Source organism: Nicotiana tomentosiformis, chromosome 6 (assembly GCF_000390325.3).
Source record: "Nicotiana tomentosiformis chromosome 6, ASM39032v3, whole genome shotgun sequence".
Classification (NCBI taxonomy): Eukaryota; Viridiplantae; Streptophyta; class Magnoliopsida; order Solanales; family Solanaceae; genus Nicotiana; species Nicotiana tomentosiformis.
The window spans coordinates 1,174,409-1,188,081 of NC_090817.1; positions in this window are offsets into that span (position 1 = coordinate 1,174,409).

The following is a 13,673-nucleotide window of genomic DNA, read 5'->3' on the forward strand; positions in this document are numbered from 1 at the left end:
ACAGAACGGAATATTGCAAGCAACTAAGAGAGGAAATAGCTCGCCTATTTAACAAAGGGCACCTTCGGGAGTTTCTGAGTGATAGGGCAAAGAGCCATTTTAGAAGTAGGGTTTTCAGCAAGCAAAACGAGTAAGAAGAACCACAGCACGTTATCCATATGATCATCGGCGACATCGATACCCCCCGGGGACCAATGCTTAAACGCACTAAAACATCGATGGTGAGGGAAAAATGATCTCGGACTCAAGATTACGCACCCATGGGTACTCTGTCCTTTGGTGATGAAGATGCATAGGGGGTCATCCAACCTCACAACGACGTGTTGGTAATATTCGTACTCGTAAATAAAACTAAAATTAAGCGTGTGTTAATCGATCCAGGTAGCTCGGCCAACATCATCCGATTGAAGGTAGTGGAGCAGCTCAGCCTGCAGGATCAGATCGTAACTGCAAATCTGGTCCTAAACAGGTTCAATATGGTATGCGAAACCACCAAATGTGAGATTGTCCTACTATCAAACGTGGCCGGAACCATCCAGGAAACAAAGTTTCACGTGATCTAAGGCGATATGAGATATAACGCCCTTTCTGAAGGCCATGGATCCACAACATGAGAGCTGTGCTTTCAACCCTACACCAGGCCCTCAAATTCCCGACATCGGGAGGTGTCAAAATGGTGTACGGAGAATAACCAGCCGCGAAAGAAATGTTCGCCATCGACGAAGCTAAACTAGTATCCTCACTTTCGCCGATAAAAGGATCGGGCCCAGAAAGAGAACGGGAGACCAAATAGCAATCACAGACATCGGCTTCAACCCAACCAGACAACCAGAAAATCGAAGAGGATGGAGACCAAAGGGTCCATCGATATTTTATGATTCCCGATGACTCCGACACCACAAAATCGATGATCGAGGAGCTAGAGCAAGTCATATTAATTGAGCGCTGGCCCGAGCGAAAGGTATACTTGGGAACGGGGTTGAGCCTTGAAATCAGGAAGAAACTCGTTCAATTTCTTATCAATAACATCGATTATTTTACCTGGTCCCATTTAGATATAACAGGGATTCCGCCATACATAATGACGCATCAGCTAAGTTTGGACCCCAGGTTCAGACTGGTGAAGCAAAAAAGAATACCCCAGTCCGATAGAAAGAACACATTCATAAAGGACGAGGTAACCAAACTTATCAAAGTAAGGTCCATTCGGGAGGTAAAATATCCCGAATGGTTAGCCAACGTAGTTGTATTCCCTAAAAAAGGGGACAAACTTAGAATGTGCGTGGACTATAAGGATTTGAACAAAGCATGCCCCAAAGATTCCTTTCCGTTGCCCAATATCGATCGCATGATCGATGCCATGGCCGGCCACGAGATCCTCACTTTTCTCGATGCTTATTCCGGGTATAATCAAATACAGATGAACCCGGAGGACCAGGAAAAAACCTCATTTGTCACCAAATATGGAACGTATTGTTATAATGTGATGCCCTTCGGGCTAAAAAACACAGGGGCCACTTACCAATGCCTAGTGAATAAAATATTCGAACAAATAGAAAAATCAATGGAAGTTTATATTGATGACATGTTAGTCAAGTCCCTGCGCGCAGAGGACCATTTAATTCATTTGCAGGAAACGTTCGAGATTTTGAAGAAATACAAAATGAAGCTCAACCCCGAAAAATATGCCTTCGGGGTCGGTTCGGGCAAGTTCCTCAGCTTTATGGTATCACATCGGGGAATAGAGATTAACCCCGATAAAATCAAGGTCGTTGAAGACATCGTCATTGTAGAAAGCGTGAAGGTCGTACAAGGCTAACGGGTCGGATCGCCACCTTAAGCCGATTCATTTCGAGATCATCTGATCGAAGTCATAAATCTTTCTCTCTACTCAAAAAGAAGAACGATTTTTCTTGGACCCTGGAATGCCAACAAACATTAGAAGAACTAAAGCGATATGTATCAAGTGCACCACTGCCTCACACTCCAAAAACATACGAGAAACTTTATTTATACTTGGCAGTATCTGAAGTCACCGTAAGCGATGTCCTAGTTCGAGAGGAGCAAGGTACGCAATCCGTTTATTATACGAGTCGAACCTTAGGAGAGGTGAAAACTAGATATTCGCTCCTAGAAAGGTTGGCCCTTGGACTGATAAGCGCCTCGAGGACGTTAAGGCCATACTTTCAATGTCATCCCATATGTGTATTGTCCACTTACCCGCTTCGTAATATTTTGCGCCAACCCGAGTTATCAGGCCGACTGGCCAAATGGGTCGTCGAACTTAGTGGGTACGATATTAAATATCAACCCCGCACGGCCATCAAGTCTCAAGTTTTAGCAGACTTCGTGGCCGATTTCACACCAGCCCTCGTACCCGAAGTCGAAAAAGAACTGTTGAAATGAGGTACATCATTGGGGGTATGGATCCTTTTTTACAGACGGGGCTTCGAACGTAAAGGGGTCCGGGCTGGGCATAGTTTTGAAACCACCCATGGGTGGCATTATTAGGCAATCTATTAAAACTATCAGGTTGACTAACAATGAGGCCGATTATGAAGCCATGATTGCAGGTCTCGAGCTAGCTAGAAGCTTGGGAGCAGAAGTCATTGAAGCCAACTGTGACTCCTTGCTGGTGGTGAGTCAAGTAAACAAAACCTTCGAAGTTCGAGCAGGTAGAATGCAGAGGTATTTAGATAAACTACTTGTCACTTTGCACCATTTAAAACAATGGACTTTATGACATGTACCACGGGAACATAATAATGAGGCCGACGCGCTGGCGAATTTGGGGTCGTCGGTCGAGGTAGATGATACGGGCTCGGGGAATGTTGTTCAACTTTCGAGATCGGTAATCGAAGAAGGTCACGCCGAAATAAATTCTACTAGCTTAACTTGGGATTGGAGAAACAAGTATATTGAATATTTGGAAAGCGAAAAACTCCCATTTGACCCTAAAGATTCCAGAACCCTACGGACCAAAGGTTCTCGATTCACTCTGGCTTCAGACGGAACACTGTACCGAAGAACGTTCGATGGACCGTTGGCGGTATACTTGGGTCCGGGGGATGTCGATTACGTCCTACGGGAAGTGCATGAGGGTACTTGCGGGAATCACTCTGGAGCTGACACATTAGTCTAAAAAATAATCAGAGTAGGGTATTATTGGATCGATATGGGAAAAGATACGAAGGAATTTGTTCGTAAATGTGACAAATGTCAAAGGTTCGCACCAATGATTCACTAGCCCGGAGAACAACTCCACTCGGTCCTATCCCCGTGGCCATTCATGAAATGGGGAATAGACATCGTCGGCCCTCTGCCATCGACCCCAGGTAAAGCCAAAATCATTTTGTTTGTGACTGATTATTTTTCTAAATGGGTTGAAGCGCATGCGTTCGAGAAAATAAGAGAGAAGGAAGTTAAAGACTTTATTTGGGATCATATCATATGCCGGTTCAGGATACCCGTCGAAATAGTATGTGACAATGGAAAACAATTCATTGGCGGCAAAGTAACAAGATTCCTCGAAGACCACAAGATAAGAAGGATAATGTTGATTCCATACCACCCTAGTGGAAATGGACAGGCCGAATCAACAAATAAAACTGTCATTCAAAACTTAAAGAAGAGGTTGAACAACGCTAAAGAGAGATGGAGAGAAATCCTGCATGAAGTCCTTTGGGCATATCGGACAACGTCAAAATTCAGTATGGGGGCGACCCCATTCTCCTTAGTATATGGATCTGAAGCATTGATATCAGTCGAGGTTGGTGAACCCAGTGCCAGATTTCGATTCGCGATGGAAGAATCAAATAACGAGGCTGTGAATACAAGCCTCGAACTATCGGACGAAAGGCGAGAAGCTGCCCTCGTCCGAATGGCTGCCCAAAAGCAGCGAATCGAAAGATATTATAATCAAAAAACCAAGCTCCGCCATTTCAAGCCTGGGGACATAGTGTTGAGAAAACTTACCATCAATAACCGAAATCCAAATGAAGGGAAGCTAGGACCGAATTGGGAAGGACCATATCAGGTACTCGAGGACATCGGAAAGGGGTCGTACAGGATCGGCGTTATAAATGGCAAACAATTATCAAGCAACTGAAATGTATCACATCTAAAACGGTACTACTATTAAGGTACAACCTTTCCATATTCGTTTATATCTCAAAACTGACCCATGCTGAAGTCCGAACAAGGGACGGATCTCTCGCCAGAAAGCATGCGTTGCACTCTTTTTCCCTTAGACCGGTTTTATCCTAAATGGGTTTTTCGGCAAGGTTTTTAATAAGGCGACCATTGGTTGTGCAACATTTATAACAATATCCGAGGTCCCGCAAGAGAATTATTTCACAGCAACAGGGTCCCAATAGGAAAACTGTAAAGAGCCAAATGGTCGAAGCGAACCATGCTCATATAGATTGGCCCGAACCCAGGCGTGTAATAACGTGCGAAGAATTAAGATACAATTCGACCATTAAGCCTACAGGATACATAAATTCAAGTTCGAAACATTCACTCGACCAAGCCTACGGGCTATTTTTTATTTTGAGTTCGAGCAAACACTCACTCGACCATTAAGCCTACGGGCTACATTAATTCGAGTTCGAATCATTCACTCGACCAAGCCTATGGGCTATTTTTTATTTTGAGTTCGAGCAAACATTCACTCGGCCATTAAGCCTACGGGCTACATTAATTCGAGTTCGAATCATTCACTCGGCCAAGCCTACGGGCTATTTTTTATTTTGAGTTCGAGCAAACACTCACTCGACCATTAAGCCTACGGGCTACATTAATTCGATTTCGAATCATTCACTCGACCAAGCCTACGGGCTATTTTTTATTTTGAGTTCGAGCAAACACTCACTCGACCATTAAGCCTAGGGGCTACATTAATTCGAGTTTGAATCATTGACTCGACCAAGCCTATGGGCTACATTAATTCGAGTTCGAATCATTCACTCGACCAAGCCTACGGGCTATTTTTTATTTTGAGTTCGAGCAAACACTCACTCGACCATTAAGCCTACGGGCTACATTAATTCGAGTTCGAATCATTCACTCGACCAAGCCTATGGGCTATTTTTATTTCGAGTTCGAGCAAACACTCATTCGATCATTAAACCTACGGGCTACATTAATTCGAGTTCGAATCATTCACTCGACCAAGCCTACGGGCTATTTTTATTCTTGAGTTCGAGCAAACACTCGCTTGACCATTAAAGCCTACGTCCTACATTAATTCGAGTTCGAATCAAACACTCGACTAAGCCTACGGGGTACGTTAATTCGAGTTTGAATCATTCACTCGACTAAGCCTACGGGCTACATTTTCGAGTCCGAGCAAACACTCGCTCGACCATCACGCCCACAGGCTATATTTATTCAAGATCGAATCATTGACAACTAATAAGCCTAAAGGGCTACATTGCCCCAAGTTTGAGTAAAAGCTTGCTCGGTTGCAGAGACTACGAGGTCCAAATTTAATAAAGTGGTTTAAAACATTGTGGAAACATTCATAAGGCGAATAAAGTCATCTTAAAACAGGAAACAAAAACAGAAGTAAGTCGGCGAAAAGGGAGATATGCCTATACACAAATTTATCTGCATGGGTGATTACAACATAAAAACTAAGAACTAAATTTCTCGACCGGAAGCGGTCTCTTCTTTATCAGGTTCCCCCCCATTTTCGGATCCGCTCTTGCTCCCATCGTCATCGTCATCACCATCAGAAACTAGAGCTTCAGCATCAGCTTCGAGTTCTTTTGCCCTTTTTATCTCTTCCGCGAGATCGAAGTCGCGAGCATGAATCTTCTCGAGAGTTTCCCTTCTGGATCGGCACTTAGCAAGTTCGGCGATCCAATGCGCTCGGCTATTGGCGGATTTGGCTGCCTCTCTTGCATAGACTTGGGCAGCTTCAGCATCGGCCTAATAGACGGCCACGAGTGCATCCGCATCGGCCTTTGCCTTTTCAGCATCGGATTCGGCCTTGGCGAGTACAGAGGCCAACCGAGCCTCAAGCTCCTCAATTCTTCTTGCTTGAACCAGGCCTTTTTCCTTCATTTTCTGAAGTTGGGTTTCAGACAACGATAATTGGGCTCGAGCAGTCTCTTTTTCTGCAGCAAAGCGGTCCATACCTTCTTTCCACCGGAAGGATTCCATCCTTATCACGTCGACCTCCTCGCGAAGCTTCCCTATCATCTCGATTTTTTGCTGCAGGTGTGAGACCGAAATGTTAGCTATCGTTCCGGTATCAAACCCATAGGTTTTCAAAAGCATCATTACCTGCTCAGACAAATCATTCTGATCTCGATAAGCCTTGGCCAGCTCAACTCGTAGGTCTTTTATTTCCTCATCTCTCTGCCTTAAGGAAAGTCTAAGGGAATTTCTCTCGTCAGTAGCGCGGTGTAGGTCGGCTGCGTATCAATGCAGCTCATTCTGGGAATGAGAACATTGTTCTCGATGGACTGCCATAGCCTACAAAGAAACAAGAAGCGAAGTTAACGAAAAACGAACATAAAGGCAGTACCAACAAAAAGATTTTTAAAGACTCACCTGATTAAAAGCCTGTCGCAATTCATGAAAAAGATCTGATTCATCATCGGTACCGGAAACATCCTTGATACCGGTAAATAGGTCACGAAATGGATCTTCTTCATCGTGAGGCCTGTCTAGATCGAGGGCTCCCAGAGCTTGAGCTTCCCGAATAACCCCTGCGGAAAAAGCAGGAAAGGTAGGCGAATCCTCGATCGCTGCTGCCCCAAGTGACTCGCTTGGAGCATTCCCCTCGGCTCGGAGGGGTTCGAGGGGCTATTCGATTGTAACCCCTACCGGTTGACTCCGATGAGAGGCGTCTTCGACATCCGATAGTTCGATAACTCTACGTGAATCTTTCTCCGATATATCTTCAGTTCGAGGTGGAGCCCCATAGAGCATCATCGATCTAGCCGACGATGAAGCATCGGCGACTCTCTTCGTTCGGACCGCCAGCGCGGACTCATTGTCCTCTTCTTCTTCTTCTTCTTCTTCTTCTTCTTATTCTTCTTCATCTTCATCCCTTAGACACAAAACGTATTCCACGGTCAAAGGAATGACATTCTTGTTCGGCTTACGAGCCATCCTTTTCTTCGATTTTGAATATTCGGGAAATGAGGCTCTCTTCCTTTTGTTTTCCTTCACCGGCTTTGGGACAGAGGTCGAAACATCATCCTCATTGGATAGAGGCCTCAAGACCGCATCTTTACCCAAACCTGCATATGGGAAACCTTATAAAAAATATTTTGAGAAATGCCTCGTTCGGATCATCAGAGTCCGAGAAATGAGCTTACCGTGATTTTTGGCCTCCCACCGACCCTTTGACAAATCACGCCATGAGCGCTCGGCATATGTGGAGGTCAAAACAAGAGCCCGTACCCCATTCTTGAGATCGGGAACCGCTCCGGGCATCCAGGGAACCGCTACATCACAAAAAGAGGAGTGTCGATAAAAAAATAAATGAATGAAAGAACAAAATAGAAGCAACAACAAGATCACACTTACGTTTCATATTCCACTCCTCGGGAAAGGGCATCTTTTCAGTCGGGATCAGGTCCAAAGTCCTTATTCGAACGAACCTGCTTATCCAACCCCGGTCTCATCAATACTCGAGAACAAAGCCTTGGTAGCCTGACGCTGGAGTTTTATTAACCCTCCCCGAAAAAGTCGAGGACGATACATCCGGATAAGATGATCGAGGGTGAACGACATCCCCTCGATTTTGCTTACGAAATATCAGATCAGGATAACGATCCGCCACAAAGAAGGATGGACCTGGCCTAAGGTTACCTGATGTTGTCGACAGAAGTCAATGACGACGGGATCGAGGGGACCCAAAGTGAAAGGGTAAGTATATACGTTCAAAAACCCTTTCACGTAAGAAGTGATATCTTCGTCAGGGGTAGGTATTATTACTTCTTTTTCACCCCAATTGCAATCCTTATTTAACAGATCAAGGTGCTTCTCGGTTATCGAACACATGTACTTCGATACCGGCTCACACCGGCCAGGGACCGATGAACCTTTATCAACCTTAAAATCTGAAGTAAGGACGCACGCCCCGGGCATACACTCCTCAGGCCATGGTTCTGCCGGTGCCTCATCGGCGACACACTGTGAATATGAAGCCTTCTCTTTATAAGGAATAGTTTGCGATGTTTTTGCCATTTTTGAATTCAAAAGTAAGGAGTAGAAGAAAGTGATAGAGATTTGGTAGAATTGAAGAAGGGTTCTTTCGGAAAGAAATCACAGCTTTGCTGGTAAGGTGGAGAGTACAAAGAAGAACTTGAGAAATTTTGGAAGATAGAAGATGTTAAAATGGTAGAAGATAAAGGTAAGGGTTATTTATAGGTTCAAACGATGGCGGTTCAGTATCAGCAGTGGCCGACCACCGCCTGACATGCATTAAATGCCTTGAAAGACTAAACCGACGGGACAACTATCCTATGCGTCATGGTCGAACCCGATGGAAATGACAAGATATAATCCGATCGAGCTGTTGAAAATCATATCGTTTCTCGCCATATTCTTTCTGAGAAACGAGGGGACTATCTGTATACGGTCGAAATAGATTTCAGCCTTGGCATGTCCGGTATGGTTCGAAGGATGATGTATCAAAGTAAGATCCCGAAGGGGGCATGAACTAACCTCGAACCCGGGGAGGCCGGTTCGTGTCGAGATCGATATCATAATCAAACTCGAATAAGAATCGAACCATGACGCGGGTAGACCTATCGTGCTGATAATCCAAAGACCAACCAACATTGACCTAGAATCAATTCGAGGGCTCGAACCAAGATCACAAGTTCGAGCCGAAATCAAGCTCGAACCAAAATCGAGGATTCTAAGCAAGATCGAGCTCGCAGACAAAAACCGTTGCAATCCCACTAGAGGGAATCTTTGCAGAAATTATGGAAAAGCTGACTTATCATGGGTCTCCCACTGAATGTTTATTTTATTATGCTTGGAGCCGAATCCTTCCACTATAAAAGGGCTTGGTTATCATTTCTGTAAGGCACATATTTTTTCTGAGATTTACATTATAATAAAAGTATTATATTCCTCTACAAGAAAGAGTGGCTATTCCAGTTTCTTAGATTGATTCTATTTGTTAAATCCTAAGGTTCACTGTTCTTGATTGCCTTGTCTAGATTACATTCTCTCCAATCTATATTCACATTTTATTTATCCTTATATTTTGTATTAAGTTACACCACATATCTTCGGAACTACGTATAAATTCAACTATATCCATTTTTCGGGTAAACAGGTTCAAAAACAACTTACAAGGCTAAAACATAATTCTCAACTAGTAGATATAACTTATATGGATCTCTTTTCATTATGCCTTATCTTTAACTAAATCTGTGTTTCAAGAAATTATACATTCTATTCAGACAATTTCCTTCTATATGATTTTAAATCTATCTCGTTCTCTTTTAATACTTTCACTCACTATAGTTTCACACATATGGAACAATACATTTGTAGGTCGGCATAGGATATGTCAAATCATCTCAAATGACATTTTCTCATTTTATCTTCGGTTCGACGCATGAAAGCCTCACAGATAATTTTTGGTGTATATTAAGATAAGATACTTGTGAGATTACACTAGTTATGCTATTGTTGTTTATTTTTATTTAAGATAAAAAATATTGAATATTTAGATAAAATAAAATATTTAGATTATTTTTTTTAATTTTTCATTTGATGTCCGGTATTCATATTGGAATCCGACTAAATTTGAATTCGCGCCGAAAAGTCAAACATTTAATTTGAGTACTTTAAAAGATGTGTACATATTTTTAAACGCAATTAAAGAATATTTACTTTGATTCCTCATATGATAATAAAACCATTCTTTTGAAATGGAGTGAGTAAAAGGAATCAACTTCTTTCCTTTCGGCTTTGTTATTTGGACCATCGAACATGAAAGCATTTCCTTTTATTTCTTTTATCTTTTCAAAATTAGAATACCAAAATGTCTCGCTATCTTTTCCTTTTTGGTTCCAAAAATAAAATAAAATCTTATGTCATGTTCTTTCATCATCAAAAGAAAAGAAAAAAAGAATAAGTATCTTGTCTCTTCCATTTTTTTTTTGTTTCTCATGTTGTGTTCTGTATTTATATTGAGACCCGATTAAATTCGAAATCGTTTCAAAAATTCCAAATAATATAAAACACTCTCTAATAAACTTGACTTTATATTCAGAGCTCGAATCTAAAATATATAGTTAAGAATGAAGAAATAATTACCGCTCTATCACTAACGCTTATTGGCATGTCTTTCCATTTCACACAAATAAAATGGCTAATTACATCCCTTCCCGAATTCGTGGCCCAATAATTTCCCACAGCAATAATGGAGAAAATCTTATGTTACATCATTTCCATTGCTTTCACACTGACAATTATATAGGAATAACTAATTAGCAAATTTTGACTCTTAATTTAATCATCATGACTTTTAATAAGGGCAACACTACTTGTCTACAACTACTATTTCGTTTTCATTTTTGGTAAATTACAAAAAACACTCGTATATTTACTTAATTAAATACGTCCATTTTTTCCTATAACATTATACACTTTACATCCTTTAACAAATACATTCAATAATTCAGTCTAAAGGTATCCAACTAGATAATAGAATTTTGACGAGAATTTCTTTTCCTTGTTGGAGAAAGATTAATGTTTTTGCATAAATTTAAACCTTAGAAAAAATAAAGGGTTTAGATGTTGCTTTCTTAACAAATTCTAATTAATTCTTCTTCTTTTTTCAATTGAAAAAATGTTCATATATGATGACAATCACTTACGACAGTTTATGTCAAAACCATAAAAGGAAGCAAGACAAAACAAAAAATAAAGTCAATATCTTCCTCAATGTCATACTTCAAAATATTGGCAAAAAAAAACATATTTCAAATCAAAAATAAAATAAAATTAAGTAATCGCTATCTCCTTTCCTTACAACTTAAGGCAACTGTTGATGTGTGTGTATACATACCAGCTATCCAACGTTTATATTATTCTTTAGTAGATTAATAAGTTGTTATTTCATGATAAAAGAAAAGAGTGCGAGAAAATGAATACATGAATTTAACTCAATCAAAAAATAGTTCAAGTACCGGTAATGATCATGTAAAGATCCATATAAAGCGACAACTATATAACTAATACACTTAGGGTGTGTTTGGTATAACGGAAAATGTTTTCCGTGAAAAATATTTTTCAAGAAAATGTTATCTTGAAAAATAAGTAGTAATTTTATTCATTTTTCGGTGTTTGGTCCGCAAATTAAGGAAAATAATTTCTCAAAAATATTGATAAATAATTTAGATACAATAAACATGAAGTCATAAACTTTCGAACCAACAACCTTTCGAACCTACAAATTTCATAAACTTCCGAAACCGTGAAATTTCGAACTCGTAAACTTTATAATTTCTAAATCCGTAAACTTCCAAACACATAAATCTCCAAACTCATAACTTTGAAACTTGTAAAATTTTGAACCTATAAACCGAAAGATGAAAAAACCATATATGAAAATATATAAAACAAGAGTGAGAAAACATGAACATTGACTCAAAACCTAATTTGACCTCGAAAATTAACTCATATAGTAAGTGGGCGCTTGGACATAAGAATTGTAAAATTCTAAAATAGGGGGGAAAATTTTTCAAGTGAAAAATAGTATTTGAAATTTAGAGTTGTGTTTGGACATGAATATAATTTTGGGTTGTTTTTGAAGTTTTGTGAGTGATTTGAGTGAAAATTTTGAAAAATAACTTTTTGGAGTTTTTTAAATTTTCGAAAATTTTCAAAATGCATCTTCAAGTGAAAATTGAAAACTTTATGAAAAAATGTTAATTTCGAAAAAAAGTATTTTTTTTTTTTTTTATGAAAAAAGGGGAAAATTTTCTTATGTCCAAACGGGCTCTAACAATATAATCGTCCAAAAACAGACATATTAAGAGGAGTGGTACAATAATTATATTTTTATATAAATTTGATTTTTCATAGCTCTTCCTTGCCCCCCTTCCAAAAAACGAATAAAAGAACTTTTTTATTATAAAATAAAGACTTTAAAGTAAAGACAAGTATAGAGAGAAACTGATATATTATTCAAACTTTAAATTTTTGTACATAATGAAGTGAAAACTCCTCTATTTATAGAAGAAAGGAAGATGTTGTGTAAGCTGCTACTGCAAGCTGTTGTGTAAGCTGCTATTGCAAGCTACTAGGAAGTTACTTGTAAGTTGCTACTGTACCAGATATAATTAATCTTTTACCGGGGGTAATGTTTATCCATAACGGAGTACCAAAATGATAAGTTTCTTCAGGAGGCTTATTTCCAATAGAGTACAAAATAGATAAACATATTTACGACAGAGCCTCATATGGATAAACATTTTTAGGAGGCTTATTTACAACGTTGTACTAAATAAACATCCATAATATAATATATTTATAACACTCCCCCTTGGATGTTCATTAAAAGATAATGTGCCTCATTAAAATCTTACTAGAAAAATATTTGTTGGAAAAACATCATAGTGAAGGAAAAAGAGTACACATGTTTAGTAATACGCATTGCTAGCTGCCTCATTAAAAGCCTTATAAGAAAAACTCTGTGGGAAAAACCTTAGTAAGGAAAAATAAAATAGTACATCGCGTATTTTACTCCCCCTCATGAAAACTTTGTTTCAAATATTTGAGTCTCCACATTCCAATCTTGTATACCATCTTCTCAAAAGTTGAAGTTGGCAAAGACTTAGTGAATAAATTTACCGGATTGTCACTTGAACGGATTTGTTGCACATCAATGTCACCATTTTTCTGAAGATCGTGTGTGTAGAATAATTTTGGTGAAATGTGCTTCGTTCTATCTCCTTTTTATAAATTCTCCCTTCAATTGGGCTATGCATGCAACATTGTCTTCGTATAAAATTGTGGATCTTTTATCACATTTCAAACCACATTTTTCTTTAATAAAATGAATAACTGATCTCAACCATACGCATTCTCTACGTGTTTCATGAATAGTTATTATCTCAGGATTATTTGAAGAAGTAGCAACAATAGATTGCTTTGTGGAGCGCCATGATATGACAATACCTCCACATGTAAACACATACCCGGTTTGAGATCGAGCTTTATGGGGATCAGATAAATAACCTGCATCTGCATAACCAATAAGATCTGCACTACCTTTGTTAGCATAAAACAAACCCATACCAAGAGTTCCCTTTAAATATCGCAAAATATGCTTAATTTCATTCCAATGTCTCTTTGTAGGAGAAGAGTTATATCTTGCTAGTAAATTAACAGAAAAATGCTATGTCACGCCTTGTAGCATTAGCAAGATACATAAGTGCACCAATTATACTGAGATATGGTGTTTCATGACCAAGGAGTTCTTCTTCCTCTTCTAGAGGTCGGAATTGGTCCTTATTCACTTCAAGTGATCGAACAACCATTGGTGTATAGGCAGATTGATGGATAAAGATCTCGTCTGCTAAATGTTCAATTTACACACCAAGACAAAGTTTTGTCTCTCTAAGATCTTTCATCTCAAATTATTTCTTAAGATATCCAATTGCCTTTTGGAGCTCTTTTGGAGT